This window comes from Vicugna pacos, unplaced genomic scaffold (genome assembly GCF_048564905.1).
Source record: "Vicugna pacos unplaced genomic scaffold, VicPac4 scaffold_20, whole genome shotgun sequence".
Taxonomy (NCBI): domain Eukaryota; kingdom Metazoa; phylum Chordata; class Mammalia; order Artiodactyla; family Camelidae; genus Vicugna; species Vicugna pacos.
Window position 1 is genome coordinate 27,501,141 of NW_027328741.1, and position 14,664 is coordinate 27,515,804.

Here is a 14,664-nt window from a genome sequence, read left to right on the forward strand (position 1 = left end):
GGGCTATGTCCTCCATTTTAAGGACCCTTGTGATTACATTGGGCCCACCTGGACAATCCAGGCTACTCACCCTATTGTCTCATCTCAGGATCCCCTTCTCCCCTCCCACTCAGGCATTATGTATGTGGCTGTGACATTCACCTTGTGTGACATTTCCTCTCATGAGCAATTTAAGGTTCAAGGCACTTATGAATGACTTTTTGTTTTTCTTTCTTAGTCTTTCTACATTCAGTATGTGTGGTGAGATTATATGAATCCTTTTTATTTGTGGCCCTCCACTAATCTTTAATAATGTATCACGGGTTTAAAAGGCTAATAGACAATTTAGAAGACAGAAATCCTCTAAGATTTTTCTCCTAATATAATCTGTCATCCCTTTTACCATGTACAGAAACATGTCACAGTTGGCTAACCTGTGGCGGGGGAGGGACATGATTCTGCCAACACACTCCCCTCATTCTCACCAATTTGATGATCTGCTAACCAAGGATCTATGCTCCCCGCTTCGCTCACTTCCTCCTCCTTTTCACTGACTATTCTGTTCCCACTGCTACCTTCATTCACCACATCAGGATTTCATGACCACATTCTTCTCTAAATAAAGTGGATTTCTTGCATCTAATGTCTGATAACTGTTCTTATTGTATATGCACACACTGACCTACACATAACTCCACCGATCTCTTTATTTTCCTAGAATCGTCCAGAGGAATCAGTTCCATGATGATGATGATGATGATACTGACAGTGATGACAAGGGCCTCTCAAGGATTCTGATAAAGAGGGAATCAATAAAGAGAGGGAATCATTTAAAAAATTGCCCCAGAAACCGGCTTAAAAGTAAATAACTGCTAAAGTGTTTAATGAAATTGACTAATATTTAACTATTTTTAAAACTTTGTAACACTGAATTTAAAATTTTAATGGGAATTTTCATTCACCCCTAACCAAGATTCAACTCCAGGACCAAAATCTAAGGAATTCTATCTTCTAACAAATTGTCCACTAGCCTTTTAAACACGTGATCCTTTAAAAAGGGTAATTGCTGGGCTGAAAATAAGCAGGATTCATATAATCTCACCAGACACAGTGAATGTGGAAAGACCAAGGAAGAAAAACAAAAAGCCATTCATAATGTCTTGAAACTTACGTTGCACAGAGGAGAAAATTTTAGCCAAGTTGAGTGTCACATCAACATGACGCCTGAGTGGGATGGGGAAGCTGATCTGCCTCATCAGACATTTATGCTGATTTGTTAGATGCCAACACAGTTTCCTCATTGGATTTGCTTCTAATAATTATGGAAGAGTTTAGGCTCTACCAAAAGCAGACTAAACATTTTCCCCTGCCGCCAAATCTCTGGACTGAATGTCCCCAAAAGAAGGACATGATTATGTTTCATAGGGAAGTCTTCTTGAGAAGCAACAGGCTTTTCAAGGGCAGAACTGCATGTCCCCCCATGGAGGGCTGGAGGAGGGCTAGATGGGACACTAGAAAAACAGCAGGAGTGAGTTCAGGTACTGCTTCTCAGGTCGCCAAAGTCAGCAGTGCTATCTCTAAGGATATGTCATTCTCCCAAAATTTCCATGAGTGAAGGAGCCTGTGAACACTAAGGAGGTTTTTAAGACACAGCAGCACATAATTTACATCACAACTCAATTACAGTATGTTTTGATATTTGGAAAATAATTAGCCATTGCTCTTTGAAACTGCAACAGTAACAATAGAAATAAAAAAGACTGAGACGTCTTGGAGACAACAATCAATAAACAATTCTAAATCTGCAGGATTTCTTGACAATATGCAAGCAATGAGCTAGATGTGTGCTGCAGATACCTCTTACTGCAGGGCTCACTGCTGCAAAGCATAGAACTAGTTTTCTCAGCAGATATAGGGAACCAAGTCAAGATTCCTAATTTTGAGAGATTTACCATATGGCTGGAAAGATCAGACAAGTACATACAGCCAAATATGAATAAATGTAATCAAATAATATGAAATGTGAATGGAGCCAGAAGAAAGACAAATTCCTTTCACCTGGGATCTAGAGAGACTTCTGAAAATGCGGCTTTGGAGATGGCCAAAGACATGGGTGGAATTTTGGTAGAACAGGATGTAAGGAATTTAGAAACTGATTGTAAAATTCATATAAAAATGCAAAGGATCCCAAATATCCAAAACAACTTTGAACAAGAAAAACAAAGTTGGAAGACTTACACTATCTAATTTTCAGACTTTATTTTATAAAGCTACAGTAATCAGAATGTATGCTGTTGGTGTAAAACAGGAAAATAGAATAATGGAACAGAATAGAAAGTTCAGAACTAAACAAACACTTATATAGACAATTGATTCTCAAAAAGGATGCAGTGGAGAAAAGGATCTTTTCAACAATTAGTGAGGGAATTGTTAGACAGTGATATGCAAAAAAAAAAAAATGAACTTTGATCCACACCTCACAAAATATACAAAAATTAACTCAAAGTGGATCATAGATTTTAATAAGAAATCTAAAACTATAAAACAGCTAGTAGAAAAAGCATAGGCTTAAGCTTTATGGCCTTGGGTTTGGCAAATATTTCTTTGCTATGACACCAAAAGTATCATCTATTTTAAAAAGTAACTGATAGAGTGAACTTTACAGAAATGAAGACTCTTCAAAGCTCTTCTAAACACTGCTAAGCAAATGAAAAGACAAGCTATAGACAGAAGCTATTTGCAGATCATATGTCTGGTAAAGGTCTCTCTTTGTGTCTGATCCAGAATAAAAACATTTCAAAACACAATAATAATGCAAACACCTGAATGAATGAATGAGGCCAGAAAACACACTTCAATAAAGATACCCAGATGGATAATAAGCATATGAAAAGATGCTGATTAAAGATGCCATTAGTCATTATAGAAATGCTTTTAAAAATCACAGTGAGATACTAGTTCACATATATACTAGAATGTATACGATTAGAAAGATCGACCTTACAAAGTGCTGGCAAGGAAGTAGAGCAACCAGAACTGATACATACCACGAGGAATTTACAATAGCACAACCACTTTGGAAAACTGTTTAACAGTTTCCTTAAAAAAGGTAAACACCTATCTACCATTTAACCCAGATATTTCTCATCTGATGCTTTAGAAAATAAAAGTGTATGTCCATAAAAAGACTTGTAACCAAATATTCACTGCAATATTATTTATAATAGCTCAAGTTGGAAATAACCCACGCATCCATCAAGAAGTAAATGGAGAAACAAAGGATGGTCTAACCAAACACTGTTCGCAATAAACTATTCAGGAAAAACTCAGCATTAAGCAATACTCTGCTATGAGAAAAATAAGCTATTAATACAGCAACACATATGACTCTCAAAATAATTACACTGAATGAAAGAAGTTAGACAACATAGAGTAGATACTGCATGAATCCATTCATACAACGATCTTGAGAATGCAAACCAGTATGTTGTGATAGAAAGCAGATCAATGGTTTCCAGGGGAATAGACGGGGAGGGAGGGAGGGACAACAAAATGCAGGAGAAGAGTTTTGTGGGTGATGGGTATGTTCACTGTCTTGAATGTGGTCATGGTTCCTTGGGGATATTCTTATGTCAAAACGCATTAAGTTGTACACTTTAAATCTGTGAAAATTATTTTGCCAAGTATACCTCAAAGCTGTCTTAAGAAAAAAGGCACTTTTGTCGACGCAACTCAGGGCCTTATTGGAGTGAGATGATCAGTCTCTCACCCTGTCTGCCTAACGGGAAGGTAGAAAACCTCTTACAGAAGATAAGATATGGATTTTTCATTTGCAGTGTCTGCCATGTAATAAAGAATTTCTAGACATGCAACATGTCAAGACTATATGATGGATAAAATGAGAATAAGAAATATTAGACAAAGGATGCAAACCCCCAGGTGATGTAAGCATCAGAGTTACCAATAAAGGCTATAAAACACTTTTAATATAATCAAGAAAATAAGGAAATGATGGGAGAACAGATAACAGGGTCAAGACTTTCACCAGAGAAATATATTGGAATGTATTTTTAAGAAAAATCAAACAGATACTCTAGAACTGAAGCTTTCAGCTCTGGAAACAGGTAAACAGAGCTAATTAGGATCCCTTTTAAGTAAAACTTTCAGTAATGCCGTATAAAATACAACAACAAAAGTAACACAGAGATAACTATGGAGAGAGAAGTTCCCAGGTGACAATAAAAAGAGGACACTTAACGCAAAAATGGTAATCTTGTGAGCTGATGCCACAGCACCCTGGAGGGAAGGGGTTTTCATCTGCACATAAATAGGGATACAATGTCCATTAAGAAAAAGGGTCCATACCAGATGTAGAAGTCTTCCTTTATAGAAACCTCTGCATAAGACGTATTGGACGACTTGACTCTTCACTGAAAGGAAGACTCAAAGTTCTCCACCTGTGCACGCAGGAAAGGGGTGAAACAGCCTGTTCTCTAGGGAAAAACAAAATCTCCCTTAAAAAAATCTAATCTCCACGCCCCTGCTTTATATGAATGTGGAATCCATATTGATACTCCACTTAAGATTCCGGAATTCCCAAACTGAAAAATATAATTCAAGGTTGAACATATCACCTGGAGCCTTAGGATAAGCAACACAAAATTGTTCTCTAGGGAAACTTTATAAACCAGGATGTAAGGGACAATCATAGGAAAAAAATTGTACTCACTATAGAGAAACTCCCACAACTCTACACACACACAGACACACAACTATAAACAGAAGAAAATAAATGCCACAGGGAAGAAAGAGCTCACCGTAAAACACAGGATGATTAATATTCCAGAGCCTAAAATTATGAAACAATCTAAGAGAGAGCATAAAATAAGTATGACTGAATCATTAAAAGATAAAATGAATCTTATGTAACATAATGAACAATCAGGACATCATGTAAAAGAAAGCAGATCAATTTTTTTATAGAGCTAAACAGAACTTATGGAAACAAAATACAGATATCATTTGGTATATAAAATTCAATGTATGGGTTAAGTAACATTTTAATCTTCAATATCTAGGGTGTTCATTAAAATTCAACAGTAATCTCTAAAGTAATTGTTTAAAAAGAGAATAAAAATAAAGAAGTCAAAATGAAGAATGCAAAATACGCCGGTCACTATTCTAAGTTCTCCATCCATTTTATCACTTAATGCTTACAGTCTTTGAGGTGGATAGTACCACTTTTTGTATATGAAGAAAGTGAGTCTCAAAGGGATTACATATCCTGGTTACATGGTTAGCAAGGGAGGGAACCAAGCTCAGATAGGCTGCCTCTACACGCCATGCTCTTAACCATGACTGCAAGGGATATAACCGGCAGAAGAAAAGCAGCGCAAAGCAAATAGAAATCACAAAACAAGATGCCAGAAATACATCATCACTAATCACAATGTATTTAGATGAAATAATGAGTTAAAAGATTTACAGATTTCATTTGTTTACCTGAGACAAAGCAGAATTAAAACTTACAACTGGTTGAAAGCTTAGAAGAATACCAGAAAGAAGTCAAAAGTTAGAGCCAGAAAAAGAGACACCTGAGAAATACTAATCAATGGAAAGGGAATCACTCAAGACTCCCACAGGTTCATAGGTACCTGAAACCCACCTTGGCCTGACACTTACCAGCTCTGTGCCTGAGCAAAACACTCAATCCCCCGGAATCTTCGTTCACTCACCTGTGAATGTAAGGAACGATCCCTCCTTCCATCCGGCCAATTTGTATTGACTGCTGTGCCACGGGTACTGGTCAAGACACCTGAGGTCCGTCAGTGAACAAATAAGGATACTTGTCCCTGTAGGACTGAGGAAGAGCAGAACATAAACTACAGTCGTGACAGTCATGTGAAATATATGGTATTCTAGAAGGTGATAGAAATAATATGATCAGGGAGAGGGGGTTTCTGGGGCAGAGACAAGGGGAAGGCAGTTTCCAGTTTAAAATGAGATGGCCAGAGCAGGCCTCACTGAGGACCTTGAGAAGGGGGTGCTAGTTGCTGAGCTTCCTCTAACACAGCACCGCACACTGGGTGACGGGAACTACAGAGGCTCACTGTCTCACAGCCCTGGGGGTGGGGAGTCTGCAGGCAGGGTGTCAGCAGGGCTGGTTCCTCCTGAGGGCTGGGAGGGAGAGGCTGGTCCAGGCCTCTCTCCTTGGCTTGGAGACGACAGTCTTCTCTCCACATTTCATCACGTCATCTCCCATGTACACGTATCTCTGTGTCCACATTGCCCCTTTTTATCAGGACACAAGTCATACTGGATTAAGGCCCACCCTAATGACCTCTTCTTAACCAATGACCTCTGCAACAACCCTATTACCAAATGGGGTCATGTTCTGTAGTCCTGGCGGTTAGGACTTCAGCATATGAGTTTGACAGAGACCGGCCAGGGCAACAGGCCTGTGGGTGCAAGTCTGATGTCCCCAAGGGCCAGCAGGGAGGCCAGTGTTGCTGGAGCAGAGTGAGCCAGGGAGAAAACCGGAGATGAGCTCAGCTTGGGGAGGGGGAGGAAACCTGTAAGGTCACCATAAGGACTCTCGCTTCTTCACTGTGTGAAATGAGAAGCCATTGCAGGATTTTGAGCAGAGAAGATCACACCCAGTGTCTCACTCATGCCTGACTTAGGCGATGAGGATGAAAATATTTAGGCTTTTGAGCTGATAATACATAGACTACATGTTGGACTTTGAGTTGATGGTGTAGTAAATGAGACTCTGGAGGGTGTTGGGATGAGGTGGATGCATTTTGCATGTGGGATGGACAAGAACCAGTGGAGCCAAAGGGAAGAACTTTGCAGAATAATGGCCCCCAATATGTCCACGGTCTGATCCCTAGAACCTGGGAATATGTCACTGTGCATGGCAAAAGGGACTCTGCAGGTGTGACTGTCAAGGACCTTGGGATGGCAGATCACTGTGGGAAAGCAAACGTCATCACGGAGGTCCTTAGAGGAGAGAGGCAGATTGGTCAGAGACAGAGATGTGAAGTGGCAGCAGAAGTCACAGTGACACAGGGCCCTGGGCCAAGGAGTATGAGCACCTATGCAAGCTGGGAAAGGTAGGAAGATGAATCCCTCCCAAGAGCCTCGGTGTGGAACATAGCCTTGGCCACACGTTGGTTTTAGTCCACTGACATTGACTTTGCACTTCTGCACCCTAGAACAGTGAGAAGATGAATGTGTATTGCTTTAAACCACTGAGTCTGTGGTCCTTTGTTACAACAGCAATAGGAAAGGAACTTAGGAACCAACATGAACATGAACCACTGGCTGTCTGCTGTGCTGGCAGGAAGTCCTTAGTCTCTGATCCTGGGGGAGTCTCCTGTCTTCTGGCAGCATCCACAAACTACCTCATGCTAACTTGACAGCTTGCAGGTGGTCAAATCATAACCCTGCACAGCTCTTGATATTTAGTTAATAAAAAAGATGGTGTCATCATGGGTATTTTTCCATTTTTAAATACACTTCAGTCTTCTAATTGAGAGACCATGTAAATAGTTTTTAATCTTAATAATAAATAACTGTGGTTTTATTTGGTTACTTAAATTATGAATAATAATATTCACATTAGTAAAAGTTATTAAAATCAACATTCTTCAATGAAAATATCAAGTTTCTTTTTGCATGAACATGTATTAACTACAAGAAATGTTCCATGCTTTGTTCTACGAATTAGTGTTAGGGTCTTAAAGAATAATATTTTCCTCAAAAGATATTATAGCAAGGGGATTCCTTTTGGTGGAACAGTTCCTACATAAAATCTGGTGCATGGCTCAGGCCACAGGGAAACTAGAAATGATAGAAATCAGGAGGCATTATAAACACAGAACAATTTTTAAAGGAATTAAAAAACTGGATGTGTGAAAACAAAGAATCAGAGAATATTCTGGTGAAATAAAAGTATTTTTCAGCTTAAGCAAGACACTGGGTGAATAAATCTAAAATGAAAAAACCACCCAGAGATTAGCAGCGAGTCATGCATGCAGTGTGACTGATCAAAACCAAGTTGTTTCGAAACCAGTGTTCAGGCTTGCTGCCTTCATGAATCAAGTCCGTGTGGCACCAGGCCACCTTGAATACATGTTGATGAGGTATTTATAAGCCCTTCAACATCCCAGCTCCAAGCCCACACACACGAGCCAGACGACCATCACCTACACATCTGCAAAACACACAACATGGTGAATAGCACTTTTCTTGCTCAGTAGCCGGTGGCAGGGTAGTGTGAGCAGACAGATATACAGGGACACAGGGACACAGAGGCACCTCCCCTCACTCAGCTGAAAAACTTCCGTGCATTCCTGGGGACAGGATTGTCATAAAGTGCACCATGCATTGATCCTCCTCCTAGGAAAGAAACGACAGTGTTGTCCTCAGGTTTGAGCAAGGGTGGCCAGGGGATCTCAGAAGAGCTGTTTCAGCACAACCAATGGAAATGTCGGCCACCGTGACCACGAGAGAAAAGTCTCCTTCCATCCCGGTAGGCACTTGGGCTCCTGATAGAACTGGGCTCAGTAAAGGGTTGAGTAGAAGGCACAGACCTGAGGGGTGCCCCAGCAAGAGACAGGAGGTAGGGCCTGGTTTATGCTGCCATCAGGAATTTTCAAAACAGCAGAGCTGAGATAGATCATCTACCCCAGACTCCTAGCCTTAAGGTTAAAAGGGTGGCAGCCCTGACAGGCAAAGCAACATGCTAAAGGCAGAGCGTGGTAGTGACAGCGCCAGATGAAACGCACCGTGCCAACCCCATTCAAGGCCACTGACACTGAGGATGGGGCCAGGTTTCCCAGTAGGAGAATGAAACAGTGTAAATACTTTGTTCCCCCCAAAACCCCAAATTTTTTTTTAAAGGCACAAAAACTCACCTTAACTAGCTCTCTTCTGAGGGGGCTCTCTTCTGTCTCTGTCTTTCTGTCTGTCTCCATTTCCCTCTCTCAGACACAAACACATACAATTTTGTGAAAGGGCAATTCCTGCCATACAAAGACAGACTTCACATCTTCAGAAAGACACTTGACAAAGCAAGTTTCTCAATTCAAGTCTTTGTGTGAGGTCTGAGCAAATGGCTTATTTTCTAGAACAAACGGTGGTTCCAAAATCAGGAGATCATCTTCCCCAACGGAAGAGTTCTGGTCTGTATTGATGAAGTTGGGGATGTCACATTTCATGAGCCTGTTCAGCTCCTCCTCTGGCCACCTGCTGCATCTGAAGGCTTCCTGGAGCCGAATATCACTGTCAAGGGCAATGGTTGAGATACCAGCTTTGGCCTTGTCCAAGTGGTCCACTTCATTGATGTAGCAGGGAAAGAGGGACCTAGATTCGTCATTGCCCTGCCAGAGAACACCTTGGGCACCAGCGGTCTTCCAAAGTCTGACACAAAGCTGTTAAGTCTGAATCTCTTCTCGGGAGACTCTGCATTGCTATAAAGAATACCAAAATAAAAGATCGCTCACACTCTAGCTCAGTGACCTGAAGAATCATAGTTTTTGCCATCTACTGAGAATAAATCCCTGCACAGAGCACGCTTACAAGCACTGGAAGTGAGAGACATCACTTCTGAACACATACAATTAAACCCAAGGCAAAAGTCTCAAGTGAGGGCCCTAGGACCATCCTGAAAAGACATCGCTCCCTGAGAATCCTCAATATTGGTGCCTCGAACACCAGTGTTTCTCAGTGGGACACTCAGATAATCTTCACCAGAATTAAAGTCCTTTTAAAAATGCAGAATTCTGGGGTACACACCCTCAGAGCCTCCAGAGGTAGGGACCGGTAGTCTGTATTTTCATAGCCACCAAGATCACTAACCATGCTCAGGTTTAGCAGCGCGGTCTACATCGGGTCACCTGAGCATCGACAATGCTGTCTCACGGGGTGGGGGGGCCATGTGTGTCAGGGTGCTTTCCTACCCACGTGTCTCCCCTGATTCTCAGAACTGACAGTGCAGCCCCATTGGGCAAGAAATACCACCATTTCACAATGCATACGCAGGGCGCCCGACTGACAGATACAATCAGTGATAGGAGAGGGGACAAAATTCAGGTTCCTGATCCCTTGTTTCACTTACTGTGGGACAAATGATCAGTTCAAGGGTAATAAATCAGTGAATGAGTGAATAACATGACTCTCGTTAGTCCAATGAGTGCCTGGAAGAGCGAGCCTAGGCACACTGAGAACCATAACAGCCCATCTACTTAATTTCCATCCTCCTCAGATTTATGTAAAGGTTACTTCCACCCAGGCAGTGACTCCTTAAAGGCAAGAATCATGTCTGAACAAACTCTCAAATCCAGAACAGAACAACTAGGCTCTGGAGTCTGTGTTTAGCGAGTGTTGAATCTCAGTGATTCCAGCTCTTACACCTTGCCTTCCCATCCCATCCCTCATGATATGGCCCTTATGACCAGTTCTCCCGGGGCTGGGGCCACGGAACCCATTTACAGGACTGGAAGAATCTGATCATATAAACCATCCCCCAGATTATCATCAAGAGTCACCTGCATTTCAGGAATCGGTAATCCCAGAAGCTTTGCAGTTCAGGCAGGTGAGGGACTTTTATATCAGCTGTGTCTTCTACTGTGACTGCCTGGGTAACATCAGACAAGGAATTATCAAAAGCCTGAGCTTTTCCTTTCAGGAATAATCTACTAAACAAATCTCGTTGACCACTCAACAAATGTGACGTAAAGATCAATGATTTACACAAGAGTACAACATTCACTAGGTCGTTGATTTTGAATCCGACAAAAATCATTTGAGAAAGATTGACAGAAGGTAGCTTTAATGCAAATTTACGTATTCTTACCTTTCAGTAAATCATCTTCTTCCCCTACTTATCACTTCACCCAAGTTTAAAAGATGTTTGAGAACAGGGACGGGTGTGCCAGCAATCTGTGACCCAATAACCTAAAATGTCACCTAGGAAAAAGAGGGAAGTAACATATTTTTAAAAAGTATGGTGAGGACAGCAGGGCCATCCCCCAACTCCACACTAAGAAGCTCTGAGTAATAGCTTTCCTGTCTGCCTGGGGCATCAGCTGATGTGAAAACCCACCTAGAAAGCACACTGTCCAGCAGCTCTTCCATAACACAGGCTACACTTTCTCAGGATTAAGAATTGGGCCAAGTAACCCCTTCACTGAAGAATAAAGACAAAGGAGAACAAGAGAGTTCTTCCCCTCCCAAGGGGAGAGCCCAGACCTTGGGCTGCATGCACTGAGCCCACCTCCCAGGAGAAGGATAAACTGGAGAAGGACGTCCTGCGAAACTAGGGAAGCAAAGGTAGAGATGGGAACAAATTGACCAGCTTGCCAGGGACAGCCCCCTCCGTTGCTGCATTGGTGGCTGCCTCAGTCCCCTCAGCACATCCTGCCCACCTCCGGTGGCTAAGCTGTCAGAGAAACTGTGCTTTGCAACCTGGGGCAACAGAGGCTGACCCCAGGCCAAGCTGCTGGGGAGATGGGAGCTAAACCACTAGCTCCCAAGAGGCAGGCCCCATACTCTCACCATCACCCCGCCGCCCCCCAACTTAACGCACCCCCGTGACAATATGACCCTGAGATTTGTGACCTGGGAACGAGAGGCAGCAGAGGCCGCCCCCACATCAGGCCTCCAGAGAGATGGGAGGTTATCCTCCAGCTCGCAATAGGCAGTAACCCTCTCCTCTCCACCCCCTGATCTCACCGCACCCACCTCCCAGGAGCAACCTGACCTGGTGTGGTGTGTCAGGCGAATCTTGGGCAGGAGAGGCCGTCCCCAGGCCAGGTCAGGGGAAAGGAGAAGTGGCCCCATTAGGCAGCTGCGACGGCTGGCTGCCCCTTCCCCTCGACTTCATCGCGCCCGCCTCCCAGGAGAAAGCTGACCTGGAGATGGGCATCGGGCTTCTTGGGCAGCAGAGGACGCCCCCAGGATTGGCCACGGGGAAGAGAAGGGCAAATTGACAAGCTCCGCCCTGCAGGCCCTCTACCCTCGACGTCAGCACCCTCGCACCTTAAAGGCACCGCCCAGGGAGCCCCTCCCCTGCAGGCTGAATGGGACAGGTGTGTCTGCTGATCTGGGTCAGGAGAGGCCACTCCCACACCAGGCCATCGCGGAGACGGGAGCCAATCTACCAACTCCCCAATACATCCCCATCCCCCCGCATCAGCCACCGCTCCTGCCCCCTGACCTCACAGTGGCCTCCTCTAGGGAGCAGGCTGACCTGGAGATGGACGTCCGGCGAACTTGGAGCAACAGGGACCGCCCCCAGGGCAAACCATGAGGAGAAATGGGAGCAAATGGACCGGCTTCATGGGAAAACGCGCCGCTGCTTCCACCACCCCAAACGTATCACGCCCGCCTCCCGGGGTCAAGCTGACTAGGATACACGTGTCCCGTAACCCAGGGCAACAGAGACCGCCCCCAGGACGAGCCGCGGGGAAGATGGGAGTAAATGGGCCCGCTCCACCGCTGCAGGCCTCCGACCCCCGCCACCCTTGCACCCTGACTACCCTGCCTCCCGCCCCCAGCAGGCAAATTGGGACAGGGGTGTCCCGGGACCTGGGGCAGCAGAAGCCGCCTGCAGGCCACGTGGTGCAGACATGGAGCTAATCCACAAGCTACCCCGGGGCAGCCTCCCTATCCCCGCAGCCACCAACTTACCAGATCCCTGACCACACCGCACCCATCTCCCAGGAGCAAGCTCACCTGGAGTCGGACCTCAGGCAAATCTCCGGCGGCAGAGGTCGCCCCCAAGCCAGGCCGAGGGGAGAGAAGTAATGGAGCAGCTCCCTGGAACACATGCCCTGCCCCTGCCGCCTCCGCAGCCGCCTCCCAGGAGCAAGCTCACCTGGAGACCCGCGTCCCGCCTCTAGGGCAGTAGAAGCCGCCCCTGGCTCCGCCGCCGGGGAGAGCGGAGCGAATTGACCGGCTCCCCCGCGGCAGCCCCCCTCCCCCCGTGGGCCCCGCAACTTAACGGCCCCGCCCCCACTCCTCACTCAGCAAGCTGAGTGGGACAGGCGTGTCCGGCGACCTGGGGAAGCAGAGGCCGCTCCCAGGCCCAGCAGCCAGGACAAGGCAGCTATTCCACCCGTTCGCCAGGGGTAGCCCCGCTCCGCCCCTCTGCCGCTGCCGCCGCGCGCTGACCTAACCGCCCCACCTACCAGGAGCAAGCTTACCTGGAGTGCAACATCTGGCGAATCTTCGGCGGCCAATCCCCACCCCAGGCCAGGCTGCAGGGAAGAGAATAAATAGACCGGTTTGCCCGGGCAGCCTCCCAACGGCCACCCCCACCGCCGCTGCCGCCGCCCCAAAGCATTGCAATAGCCTGCCTGGGTCAGGCTGACTGCAAGGATGTGTACTTGCCTTCTAATCCTGGCCACGTCCCTGAGCACCTCCCTGCATCCCTACACTCCCTGCACCTCTGAACCACTGCTACACTCTGCAATTCTGCACCCCTCCACCCCCACATCCCCTGAAATTCCTGCGCCCTCCACCGCCCCTGCACCCCTGTCACCAGTTACACTTTTGCACTGCTTACACTCCTGCACCCCTGCATGTCCCACACACCACTTCTTGGGCCTTTGGCAGAGTCTCTGCTGTTAGACCAATGCACAGGGACTCACTCTTTGCCAGTATATGATGCATCAGTGGACGTCAGGGGTTGCCTGCAGGAAGGTACATGTTCCCGGTCACTAGCCTGGGCCACTAAGGTGATCTCTGTGTGGTCACCCAGGACGAGTTCAGAGATGCTGTTCTCTGGAAAGAGAGGAGTTGAAACCGGTCTTGAGGTCAGAGCTGTGCTCATCAGGCCGTCCACGCTTCATGTTTTACACAGGGCTTCGGAGAAGTGAAATGGATCCGGCCAAGTAAGACCGGCCTGCTGTGCGCCCACCTCAGTCCTGGGCTCTGAGTCAGACCGACTGGCTCCCACACTCAGGGCCCAGTTTGGGCACCTCAATGGTCCCTTTGAGGCATCCCATCAGTTCTCAGGATGAAGTCTGGCTGCTTCCACCCCATGGCCCTCCCTCCTACTGTGCTGGCCTCAGGAAGGTTCCTTATTCGGGGAAGAAGGCAGCCCACACCCTACCCCACCCCTCACCTTTCTCTAACCCAGGCTGGTGCTGTCTCTGTCCCTCAGAGTCTGGGAAGCCATCCCTCTTCAGTTATGTCCCTTCTGAGATGGACTTGCTTCCACTCAATTCTAGGCGAGGATGCACCGTGGAATGCACTGGGTAAGAGAACCAAAATAAATAATTTCTTCTGTGAGGTTGTCTGTTTATCTACTGGGGCTGGGCTGTGTGTAGTTTGCTACAGCTAATTGTGTGAGAGGCTAAAACAGCCTGTGTGTCCTTGTTTTCATCTCCCCGCTGTCTTTGGGTTTTCCCTAGACACTCCTGAGACATTTACTTCTTTTAGTTTTATTCCTGTTATTACACACGGGCCCTACTGACATGGAGGTAAGATGTTGGGGGAGCGGGACAGAGCAGGGCATCTGCAGTCCTGTGATTAGTTCTCATTGAGCCTGTGCCCTGAGCTGTGACCTCCACAAGTGTGTCTCTTTCCCCCCACCCCAATTTGGGTGACACAGAAGGGATTTCCCTTCTCCCAGGTTGGTTAGGCTCTGGTAAAATTATTTCTCATTAAACAAAC

At 45.9% G+C, this 14,664-nt stretch overlaps 2 long non-coding RNA genes across 2 annotated transcripts; both read right to left on the reverse strand.

The window, feature by feature from the left end:
* Positions 1-668: 668 nt before the first annotated feature.
* On the reverse strand, positions 669-4,564 carry LOC140693971 (uncharacterized). The gene is made up of 2 exons (XR_012069693.1): positions 4,345-4,564; positions 669-773 (listed from the first exon to the last, which is right to left on the reverse strand). It is a non-coding gene; the product is annotated as an uncharacterized lncRNA (long non-coding RNA).
* A 6,300-nt stretch (positions 4,565-10,864) lies between these two features.
* LOC140693972 (uncharacterized) lies at positions 10,865-12,387 on the reverse strand. Its single transcript, XR_012069694.1, has 3 exons — positions 12,236-12,387; positions 11,747-11,918; positions 10,865-10,953 (listed from the first exon to the last, which is right to left on the reverse strand). It is a non-coding gene; the product is annotated as an uncharacterized lncRNA (long non-coding RNA).
* Positions 12,388-14,664: the final 2,277 nt, after the last annotated feature.